Source organism: Cetorhinus maximus, unplaced genomic scaffold, assembly GCF_964194155.1.
Source record: "Cetorhinus maximus unplaced genomic scaffold, sCetMax3.hap1.1 HAP1_SCAFFOLD_965, whole genome shotgun sequence".
In the NCBI taxonomy this organism is placed as follows: domain Eukaryota; kingdom Metazoa; phylum Chordata; class Chondrichthyes; order Lamniformes; family Cetorhinidae; genus Cetorhinus; species Cetorhinus maximus.
In genome coordinates this window covers 34,134-46,415 of record NW_027596907.1, presented here as the reverse complement: position 1 = coordinate 46,415, position 12,282 = coordinate 34,134, and the positions used below count along the sequence as shown (strand labels likewise).

The window sequence follows — 12,282 nt, the reverse complement described above, 5'->3', positions numbered from 1 at the left end:
AAGGCACCTCCGACAGTGCAGCACTCCTTCAGTTCTGGGAGTATCAGCCTGGTATCGTGTGGTCAGTTTTCTGGAGTGCGGTTGAAGCCTTGTCTTTGAGCGCTGACGGGGTGGGGTGGGTGTGGAGGAGGCTATAGGTGGTGGGGTCAGAGGTGGGAGTGGGGCAGGGGATGGGATTGTAACTTGGGAATGGGCTGCAGCTTATTTGAAGAGGCTTCAGGACACAGGCCTGTGGCTTCCAGAGCACAGTGTAGTATGGTGCTGAAGCTAGTAGGTTCAATCCCTGGCCTGTATTCAGACAGCTGCCAGAGGGTGGGGCAGTGTTAATGGGGATTAAAGTTGACTAGAGCACACCCTGGGCAGGGTAACAAGCCGCTAGGGTTCCGGCCTTGATGGCTGTCCGCTGCTTCCAGTTGGAGTGTGTGTGCGTCTGAGCTCAGAATTGGCCTTTGGTGTGATGCCCCTCATGGGTGACCCTCCTGTCTGTGTTTGAGTTGAAGGAGAGACTGTATAGTGCTGTGAGAGTGATGAGGATGAGCAGAGGCAGTGGATGCTCCATGGAGCAACAATTCCATGTTTGGGACAAAGGTTCCTTTCATAAGGGCCTCTTTCAGCCATATTGATGCCAATTTGATTTATGATGCCAAAGCCTGTCCAGCATCTACAAGGCACAAGTCAGGAGTGTGATGGAATACTCCCCACTTGCCTGGATGAGTGCAGCTCCCGCAAAACTCAGGAAGCTCAACACCATCCAGGACAAAGCAGCCCGCTTGATTGGCACCACATCCACAAAAGTCACTCCCTCCACCACTGACGCACAGCAGCAATATGTACCATTTACAAGATGCACTGCAGGAATTCACCAAGGTTCCTTAGACAGTACCTTCTAAACCCATGACCACTACCATCTAGAAGGACAAGGGCAGCAGGCGCATGGGAACATCACCACCTGGAAGTTCCCCTCCAAGTCACTCACCATCCTGATTTGGAAATATATCACCGTTCCTTCACTGTCACTGGGTCAAAATCCTGGAACTCCCTCCCTAACAGCACTGTGGGTGTACCTACACCACATGGACTGCAGCAGCTCAAAAAGGCAGCTCACCACCACCTTCTCAAGGGCAACTAGGGATGGGCAATAAAGGCTGGCCCAGCCAGTGAAGCCCACATCCCGTAAATGAATAAAAAAAAACAAGACTGAAATAATGGAAGTTGGCAACCTTCAACTCTGGGGTGTCACAGTTGAGCTTGATCCTGTTCTACACACACACACACATGCACAAACACACTGGGTGGCAAAATCCCACTGCTGCCTTCTGTTCCAGCTCAGTGACACTGAAGCTGTGGTGGGTGTGTGGCTGGGGGAGAGATCTCTCAGCAGGATGGGTAGGTGAGGCCTTTGAAGCAGAGCACCTTGCTAACTTAGCCCCTGCACACACGTGTGTGCTGGAAGCCTGTCTTCGTTGTGGGTTGTGCCGTTGGATCGCGCTGTGCCATGTGTTTGTGTTGGAACCACTCTGAGCATTTTAACAGCTGTGAGGAGCCACACTCTGTACCCTCATCACCTTCAGCTGTCTCGCTCTCTTTGTCTCACTGAGGTTTGCTTTGTGCTGTCAGAGTGCGGGTTACCATTCACACAGTTGCTCCTCCCTTTGATCACAATGCAAGCTAACTTTAACCCTTGCACAGGAAACAGTAAATGGCATTTCCTCCTTTCGTTGTGTGGCTCAGAAGGTCATCACTTCGAGCTCCTGGCCCAGAGGCTAGTGCCACAATCCAGGCTGACACTCACAGTGCCCTGCTGAGGGAGAGTCACACTGTCAGAGGGTCAGTACTGAGGGAGTGTCACACTGTCAGAGGGTCAGTGCTGAGGGAGAGTCACACTGTCAATGGGTCAGTGCTGAGGGAGTGTCAGAGGGTCAGTGCTGAGGGAGTGTCACACTATCAGAGGATCAGTGCTGAGGGAGTGTCACACTGTCAGAGGGTCAGTACTGAGGGAGAGTCACACTGTCAGAGGGTCAGTGCTGAGGGAGTGTCACAGTGTCAGAGGGTCAGTGCTGAGGGAGTGTCACACTGTCAGAGGGTCAGTGCTGAGGGAGTGTCAGAGGGTCAGTGCTGAGGGAGTGTCACAGTATCAGAGGGTCAGTGCTGAGGGAGTGTCACACTGTCAGAGGGTCAGTGCTGAGGGAGTGTCAGAGGGTCAGTGCTGAGGGAGTGTCAGAGGGTCAGTGCTGAGGGAGTGTCACAGTGTCAGAGGGTCAGTGCTGAGGGAGTGTCACAGTGTCAGAGGGTCAGTGCTGAGGGAGTGTCACACTGTCAGAGGGTCAGTGCTGAGGGAGTGCTACACTTTCAGAGATCCCATATGTGTCTCCCGACCTGAGGACGCAGAAAGCCGATGGCTGTCCCACTTTGAAAGGTAGTCACTGTTGTCTTGTCTGGCAACATGGCAGCCAAGCTGTGCAGTACACACAGCAAGATCCTACAGATGGCCATGTGATACCTGGCTGGATAACCTGTTTTTTTTAATACATTTGTTGTGGGATAAATATTTACCCAGCACACTGGGGATAGCCCCTCCTGCTGTCCGAGTAATGAACTGCTGAGAGGTTGGACTGCAAGTCTTTATTGATAGGGTACTATCAGATGACTTCTCCCCTGATTCCTGCACTGTTGACCCTTTCTCTCAGTGGGGGTGTTGGTTACTCAGGCGCCTAATTTATATACTGGATATTTTAGCAGCAACTGGGTGTTTGGTGAGCTACGTTGAGGTGGCAATGATAGAACAGAGCACAGCCCCAGCTGTGTAACAATTTGTAAAGTTGGGTTAACTCCCCACCCCAAGCCCCCTCCCCATCACCACCCTGAGCCATGTCTCCATCACCACCCCATCCCCTCCCTGTCTCCACCCCGCTCCTGAGTCCCTTCTCCATCGCCAAGCCCGCTCTCCAACTCCACCCCATCCCCTCCCTGTCTCCACCCCACTCCTGAGTCCCTTCCCCATCTCCATTGCCAAGCCCGCTCTCCAACTCCACCCCATCCCCTCCCTGTCTCCATCCCACTCCTGAGTCCCTTCCCCATCTCCATCGCAAAGCCCGCTCTCCAACTCCACCCCATCTCCCTGTCTCCACCCCACTCCTGAGTCCCTTCCCCATCTCCATCGCAAAGCCCGCTCTTCAACTCCACCCCATCTCCTCCCTGTCTCCACCCCACCCCCGAGTCTCCTTCCCGTTTCCATCCCTGAGCCCCCTCCCCATCTTCACCCCACCCCTTCCCCGTCTCCATCCACCCCCGAGTCCCTTCCCCATCTCCATCGCAAAGCCCGCTCTCCAACTCCATCCCACCCTCTCTCTGTCTCCATCCCACCCCCAAGTCATCCTCTCCGTCTCCACCCCACCCCCTCCCTGTCTCTATCCACCCTGAACCATCTCCCTGTCTCCACCCCCGAGTCCCCTCCCCGTCTCCATCCCACCCTCTCCCTGTCTCCATTCACCCCCGAGTTCCCTCTCTGTCTCCACCCCCAAGTCCCCTCTCCGTCTCCACCCCACCCCCTGCCTGTCTCTATCCACCCTGAGCCGCCTCCCTGTCTCCTCCCCTGAGTCCCCTCCCCATCTCCACCACACCCCCCCCTGTCTCTATCCACCCTGAGCCATTTCCCTGTCTCCATCCCCGAGCCCCCTCCCCGTCTCCACCCCCAAGCCCCATCTCCATCCCCGAGCCCCCTCTCCGTCTCCATCTCTGAGCCCCCTCCCCATCTCCATCCCCGAGCCCCTCTCCGTCTCCACCCCCGAGTCCCCTCGCCGTCTCCACCCCCGAGCCCCTCTCCGTCTCCACCCCCGAGCCCCCTCCCTGTCTCCACCCCCGAGCCCCCTCCCCGTCTCCATCCCCGAGCCCCATCTCCATCCCCGAGCCCCCTCTCCGTCTCCATCTCCGAGCCCCCTCCCCATCTCCATCCCTGAGCCCCTCTCCGTCTCCATCTCCGAGCCCCCTCTCCTTCTCCACCCCCGAGCCCCTCTCCTTCTCCACCCCCGAGCCCCCTCCCCGTCTCCACCCCCGAGACCCCTCCCCGTCTCCATCCCCGAGCCCCATCTCCATCCCTGAGCCCCCTCTCCATCTCCATCTCCGAGCCCCCTCCCCATCTCCATCCCTGAGCCCCTCTCCGTCTCCACCCCACCTTCTTCCTGTCTCCATCTCCACCCCACGCCCTCCCTGTCTCCACCCCCAAGCCCCCTCTCCGTCAGCAACCCACTCCCTCCGTCTCCACCCCACCCCCCGAGTCCTCTCCCCGTCTCCACCCTGAGCTCCCTCCACGTCTCCACCCCCCAAGCCACTTTCCGTCTTCAACCCACTCCCTTTCCTGTCTCCACCCCACCCCCGAGTTTCCTCCCCGTCTCCACCCCTGATCCCCCTTCCCATCTCCATGCCCAAGCACCTTCTCCGTCTCCACCCCACCCCTGAGCCCCCTCCCTGTTTTTCCTCCCATTGAACTGCCCCCCCCCCCCCCCCCCCACACCCTCCAACCTCCAACCTCACTCTCCCGGATCCAATATCAGGACAGCACTGCCTTGGTCCTCCCATTTCTCAGCTGAGTGGGGGCAGGGGTTGGAAAAGAAGAAACAGACTTGCATTTCTATAGCACCTTTACTGATCTCAGGACGTCCCAAAGCGCCCTCCAGTCAAAGAAATACATTTCCTTTTACCTGATATCCAGGAGAACTCTCATGCTCCTCTTCAAAATAGTGTCCATGGGAACTTTTACATCCAACACAGAGGGAGGGCAGGGCATCAGTCTAGCACCTCATCTGAAAGATGACACCTCTGACAGTGCCACGCTCCTACAGTACTGACCCTCCGACAGTGCAACACTCCCTCAGTACTGAACCTCTGACAGTGCGACGCTCCCTCAGCACTGACCCTCCGACAGTGCAGCACTCTCTCAATACTGACCCTACGACAGTGCAGCGCTCTCTCAGTACTGACCCTCCGACAGTGCAGCACTCCCTCAGTACTGACCCTCCGACAGTGCAGCACTCCCTCAGTACTGACCCTCCGACAGTGCAGCACTCTCTCAGTACTGACCCTCTGACAGTGCGGCACTCCCTCAGTACTGAACCTCTGACAGTGCGGAGCTCCCTCAGTACTGACCCTCCGACAGTGCAGCACTCCCTCAGTACTGACCCTCCGACAGTGCAGCACTCTCTCAGTACTGACCCTCCGACAGTGCAGCACTCTCTCAGTACTGACCCTCCGACAGTGCAGCACTCCCTCAGTACTGACCCCATGACAGTGCGGCACTCCCTCAGTACTGACCCTCCGATAGTGCAGCACTCCCTCAGTACTGACCCTCCGACAGTGCAGCACTCCCTCAGTACTGACCCTCCAACAGTGCAGCACTCCCTCAGTACTGACCCCATGACAGTGCAGCACTCCCTCAGTACTGACCCTCCGACAGTGCAGCACTCCCTTAGTACTGACCCCATGACAGTGCAGCACTCCCTCACTACTGAATTCAGATTGTAAGCTTGGATTTTTGGGCTCATGTCTCTGGTTCGGGTTAGGAACTCGGACCTTCCGACTTTGAATCCAAGACCTGCCATCGTTCCCTAGTGCGTTCGAGTTACTCTGTGGAAGCTGAGTTTGACAGAGACAGGCGGATGCATAATGGGCTTCAGACGTGCTGTGGGCTCGGGTTTGCCATTCTGTCAACACAACCTACCTCGGCTGAACCTAGTGGAATGGCGACTGTGGGTTTCTGCTCTCCCTGCCTCAGTCCCAACGCTGCTTGATATGCTTACCAATTCAGCCTGGTTGTAAAAGTTGTTTGCAGAGGCTGTCTGCCCATTGGCCAGCTGGCTGACACTGAGATACCTGCACCTGTGTAGAAAACGAATCTGTCAGTCTCGGTTACAGCAAGATTAACCACACAACCTGGTTCACATATGGGGCCAATCTCGAGTGTGCAACATGGTATCACAGAATCTTGCAGTGCAGAAGGAGGCCATTCGGCCCTTCGAGTATGCACTGGCTCTCTGAAGCAGCATTCTACCTGGTCCCTCGAACCAGCCTCCACCACCCTTTCAGGAAGCTTGTTCCATATTCCAACCACCCTCTAGGTTAAAGAAGTTTTTCCTTGCATGACTTTTAGTCCTTTTGCCAATTATTTTGAATCTGTGCCCTCTAGTTCTTGATGTTCTCTTCAGCGGGAACAGTTTCTCACTATTTACCCTGTCCATACCTCTCAGGATTTTGAATACCTCTATCAAGTCTCCTCTTAGCCTTCTTTTCTCCAAGGAAAATAGTCCCAACCTCTCCAATCTATCCCCATAGCTACAATTCTTCCCAGGAATCATTCTTGTGAACCTCCTCTGTACTTTCTCCGATGTGTTCACATCCTTCCTCAAGTATGGCGCCCAGAACTGGACGCAGTACACCAGATGAGGCCTAACTAGTGCCTTATACAAGTTCAACATGACCTCCTTACTCTTGTACTCAATGTCCCTATTAATAAAGCCAAAGATGTTATATGCTTTATTAACTGCTCTCTCAACATGCCCTGCCATCTTCAATGACCTATGTACATATATACCGAGGTCCCACTGTTCCTAACACCTCCTTTAGAGTTTCTCTCTTTATTTTACACTGTCTCTCCATTTCTTTCCTGCCAAAACAAATCACCTTACACTTCCCTGCATTGAACTTCATCTGCCACTTGTCTGCCCAATCCATCAACATGTCTATGTCCTATTGAAGTTCAAGACCACCCTCATCAAAGTTGACAATGCTTCCAATCTTCGTATCATCTGCAAATTTTGAAATCATGCCCTGAACGCTACAACCTAGGTCATTAATATATTCCAGGAAGAGCAAGGGTCCCAACACTGACCCCTGGGAAACTCCACTACAAACCTTCCTCCAATCTGAAAAACAACCATTTAGCACTACTCTCTGTTTCCTGTCACTCAGCCAATTTCTTATCCAAGTGCCGACTTTTCCTTTTATTCCAAGAGTTAGAGTTTTGCTCACAAGTCTGTTGTGTGGCACTGTATCAAATGCCTTTTGAAAATCTATATACACCACATCAACAGCGTTTCCTATATCAACCATCTTGGTTACCTCCTCAAAGAAACTTCAGCAAATTAGTTGAACATGATTTTCCCTTAATTAATCCATGCTGGCTTTCCTTAATTATCCTGCACTTGTCTAAGTGACTATTGATTTTATCTCGCACTATAGTTTCCAGAAGTTTCCCTGCCAGTGAATTCAAACTGATTGACCTGTAGTTGCCAGCTTTATCCCTTTTTGAACAAGGGTGTAACATTTGTAACTCTCCAGTCTTCTGGCACCTCCCCTGTGTCTAAGGAAGATTGGAAGATTATCACTAGTGCCTCTGCAATTTCCACTCTCACTTCCTTCAGTACCCTTGGATGCATCTCATCCAGTCCTAGTACCTTATCTATTTTAAGTAAAGATAGTCTTTGTAACACCTCCTTCCTCTCGATTATAAGATCTTCTAGTGCACCAGTTACCTCCTCTCTCACCTTGGCCTGGGTAGCAAGTTCTTCCTTTGTAAAGACATGGGAGAGTAAACTGAGTAAACTTGTAACAAGCTTCCATTTGGCAATTTAGAGACAGTTATCACCCTGTCCTGGGAGTGCTTGATGGGGTCAGTGTAGAGGGAGCTCTAGTCTGTATCCTGTATCCCTGGGCTGTGCCTGTCCTGGGAGTGTTTGATGGAGGCAGTGCAGAGGGAGCTTTACTCTCTATCTTGCCCCAATCTCAGTGTGAGCACCCCAAACTCAGTTTGAACTGTGTGTACTGGATGCTGACGTTGGATGTGTACTTTGGGAGATGTATTGTGCAGTGACCAAGGTCGTGCTGTAGAAATTGATATTAATGTAACCCATCAAAGATCGAACTGAACTAGAGCCGCTTCTGAAAGATACTGTGGTGTGGGAGGCTTCTAATTTCGGTTTTCTTTTTCTCTCCCTGCTTTGTGTCTCCTTTGACAATTATTTCTCATCCTTTCCATTCTCATGGTCTCTTCCACCTTGCGTGTTTCTCTTTCCTCTCCATCCTTTTTCTGCATGCTCATCTTCCCTCTCTCTCCCTCTTCCTTGCACTCTCTCTCTTGCTATCGTTCGCTCCCTCTCCCTCTCTGTCTTTCTCTGGCTCGATCGCTTGTTCTCTCTGGCTCGATCGCTCGTTCTCTCTGGCTCGATCGCTCGATCTTTCTGGCTCGATCGCTCGCTCTCTTTCTAGCTCGATCGCCCTCTCTCTCTCTCTGGTTCGATTGCTCACTCGCTCGCGCTCTCTGGCTCGATCGCTCGCTCTCTCTAGTTTGATCGCCCTTTCTCTCCCTCTGTCTCGATCGCTCACTGTGTCTGCCTTGATCGCTCACTCTCTCTGGCTTGATCGTTCGCCCACTCTCCCTAGCTCGATCACTCTCTCTCTCTCTCTCTCTAGCTCAATTGCTCGCGCTCTCTCTCTCTGGCTTGATTGCTCGCTCTCTCTCTCTCTGGCTCGCTCCCGCTCTCTCTCACTATCTGGCTTTCGCTCTCCCGCTCTCTGTCTGGCTCACACTCCCTCTTGCTCTCTCTGGCTCGGTCTTGCTCTCGCTCTCGCTCTCCCTCTCTCTCTCTGGCTTGCTCTCGCTCTCTCTCTCTCTGGCTTGCTCTTGCTCTCTCTCTCTCTGGCTTGATCGCTCGCCCACTCTCCCTAGCTCGATCACTCTCCCTAGCTCGATCACTCTCTCTGTCTCTCTCCAGCTCAATTGCTCTCTCTCTCTGGCTCAATCGCTCGCGCTTTCTCTCTCTGGCTTGATCGCTTGCTCTCTCTCTCTCTGGCTTGCTCTCGCTCTCACTCTCTCTGTCTGGTTCACACTCCCTCTTGCTCTCTCTGGCTCAGTCTCGCTCTAGCTCTCCCTCTCGCTCCCTGGCTTGCTCTCGCTCTCTCTGTCTCTCTGGCTTGCTCTCGCTCTCTCTCTCTCTCTGGCTTCCTCTCGCCAGTTCGCTCTCGCTCTGGCTCACTGTGGCTCTGGCTCGCTTTCGCTTTCACTCTCGCTGTCTCCCCCCCACCCACTCCCCCCACTCTCTCTCTCTCTGGCTCTCTCTCTCTCTCTGGCTCGCTCTCGCTCTCTCTCTCTCTGGCTCTCTCTCGCTCTCTCTCTCTCTCTGGCTCGCTCTTGCGCTCTCTCTCTGGCTCGCTCGCTCTCTTTCTCTGGCACGCTCTCACTCTCTGGCTCGCTGTCACTCACTCTCTCTCTCTGCCTCGCTCTCTCTCTCTCTCTGGCTCGCTCTCACTCTCTCTCTCTCTGGCTCGCTCTCGCTGGCTCGCTCTCGCCCTCTCGCTGGCTCTCTCTCGCCCTCTCTCTGGCTCGCTCTCGCCCTCTCACCAGCTCGCTCTCGCTCCCTCTCGCCGGTTCGCTCTCGCTCTGGCTCACTCTGGCTCTGGCTGGCTCCGGCTTGCTCTCTCTCTGGCTCTCTCTCTCTGGCTCGCTTTCGCTTTCACTCTCGCTGTCGTCCCCCCCCTCTCTCTCTCTCTCTCCCTTGCCCCAGTCTCTCGTCTCCCCCCCCACCTGTCTCTCTCGTTCTCCCTCTGACTTGCTCTCGCACGCTGGGGCTCACCTGCGCTTGCTCGGGGTCTCAGTTTTTCTGACTGTTTCGATGTATTAATTGTTTGTTTCTCCATTCGTCCACCCACCAGTGCTACACAGCTGACCCCCTGAGCAGAACTCTTTGACAGTGCACTGTGTGCAGCTTCTGCTTGAAGGTGAGTAATTGGTTTACCTGAAGTGTTGCTAACTGTGATGTTGCAGACAGGTTTGTGTGTCCAGAGGCAGGCTGGTGGCTGTCTGTGTTTGTAGGATGGTTATTTTTGGATTTGAGCACCGGGCCTGTTTGAATTTTGGTGTGTTTACCAGGTGACAGTTTCTGAGAAAACGGGATCAGATGGTGAAGTGACAGAATGTCACTCTCCTGCCCTAGGGGCGGACTTGTGGGCTGCAGCGCTGGTCCTGAGAGACACAAGGACTCCCCAAGATCCCTGGCTTGAGCCAGATCTGTCTACACATTTCAACTGGGCCTCCTACCGCAGAAAGCAGAATGAATTGAAGAAAGTTCTTGCATTTCTATAGCGCCTTTCATCACCTCAGGACATCATAACGCACTTCACAACCCATGAAATTTCTTCAAACGGTAATCACTGTCGTAATGTGGGGAACATGGCAGCACAGCAGCATCCCGCAGATGAGCAATTTGACAATGACTCGGTATTTCATATTGGCTACAGAGCAGGATCTCCGACAGTGCAGCACACCCACAGTACTGACCCTCCGACAGTACAGCACACCCACAGTACTGACCCTCCAACATGACAGCACACCCACAGTACTGACCCTCTGACTATGGGGCGCTCCCTCAGTACTGACCCTCTGACAGTGTAGCGCTCCCTCACTACTGCACTTGGATTGGCGGCCTGCGTTTTTGGGCGCACTTATCTGGTTCGGGTTAGGAACTCAGACCTTCTGACTTTGAATCCAAAACCTGCCATCATTCCCTAGTGCAATTGAGTTACTCTGTGGAAATTGAGTCTGACAGAGACAGGCGGACGCAATTTGGGCTTCGGACGTGCTGCTGTGCTCAGGTTTGCCATTCTGTCAATACAACCTATCTTGGCTGAACCTAGTGGAATGGCGACTGTGGGTTTCTGCTCTCCCTGCCTCAGTCCCAACGCTGCTTGATATGCTTACCAATTCAGCCTGGTTGTAAAAGTTGTTTGCAGAGGCTGTCTGCCCATTGGCCAGCTGGCTGACACTGAGATACCTGCACCTGTGTAGAAAACGAATCTGTCAGTCTCGGTTACAGCAAGATTAACCACACAACCTGGTTCACATATGGGGCCAATCTCGAGTGTGCAACACAGTATCACAGAATCTTTGCAGTGCAGAAGGAGGCCATTCGGCCCTTCGAGTATGCACTGGCTCTCTGAAGCAGCATTCTACCTGGTTCCACTCCCCTGTCGTATCCCCGTAAACTTACACATTCTCTCTTTTCAGGTAGCAATCCAATTCCTTTTTGAATACCTCGATCGAAGCTGCCTCCACCACCCTTTCAGGAAGTTCCAGACTCCAACCACCCTCTAGGTTAAAGAAGTTTTTCCTTGCATGACTTTTAGTCCTTTTGCCAATTATTTTGAATCTGTGCCCTCTAGTTCTTGATGTTCTCTTCAGCGGGAACAGTTTCTCACTATTTACCCTGTCCATACCCCTCAGGATTTTGAATACCTCTATCAAGTCTCCTCTCAGCCTTCTTTTCTCCAAGGAAAACAGTCCCAACCTCTCCAATCTATCCTCATAGCTACAATTCTTCATCCCAGGAATCATTCTTGCGAACCTCCTCTGTACTCTCTCCGATGTGTTCACATCATTCCTCAAGTATGGTGCCCAGAACTGGACACAGTACTCCAGTTGAGGCCTAACTAGTGTCTTATACAAGTTCAACATGACCTCCTTACTCTTGTACTCAATGTCCCTATTAATAAAGCCTAAGATATTATATGCTTATTATTATAAAATATTATTAACTGCTCTCTCAACATGCCCTGCCATCTTCAATGACCTATGTACATATACACCGAGGTCCCTCTGTTCCTACACCTCCTTTAGAGGATCTCCCTTTATTTTACACTGTCTCTCCATATCTTTCCTGCCAAAATGAATCACACACACTTCTCTGCATTGAACTTTATGTGCCACTTGTTTGCCCAATCCATCAACATGTCTATGTCCTTTTGAAGTTCAAGACTGTTCTCATCACAGTTGACAATGCTTCCAATCTTCGTATCACCTGCAAATTTTGAGATCATGCCCTGAACACTAGAGCATTAATATATATCAGGAAGAACAAGGGTCCCAACGCTGACCCCTGGTGAACTCCACTACAAACCTTCCTTTATGAACAAAGGTGTTACATTCATAATTCTCCAATCCTCTATGTCCAAGGAAGACTGGAAGATTATCACTAGTGCCTCTGCAATTTCCACCCTCACTTCCTTCAGTACCCTTGGATGCACCTCATCCAGTCCTAGTACCTTATCTATTTTAAGCAAAGAAAGTCTTTCTAACACCTCCTTCCTCTCGATTGTAAGATGTTCTAGTGCACCAGTTACCTCCTTTCTCACCTTGGCCTGGGTAGCAAGTTCTTCCTTTGTAAAGACACGGGAGAGTAAACTGAGTAAACTTGTAACAAGCTTCCATTTGGCAATTTAGAGACAGTTATCACCCTGTCC

General features: G+C 52.4%; 1 long non-coding RNA gene across 1 annotated transcript in view; it reads left to right on the top strand.

Annotated features, from left to right (window-relative positions):
• LOC144675347 (uncharacterized) overlaps positions 1-9,778 on the top strand; it is an 85,999-nt gene extending 76,221 nt beyond the window's left edge. Inside the window, exon 3 of the long non-coding RNA XR_013574940.1 lies at positions 9,700-9,778. This is a non-coding gene — a long non-coding RNA (uncharacterized LOC144675347). The remainder of the gene's footprint in view (positions 1-9,699) is intronic.
• Positions 9,779-12,282: the final 2,504 nt, after the last annotated feature.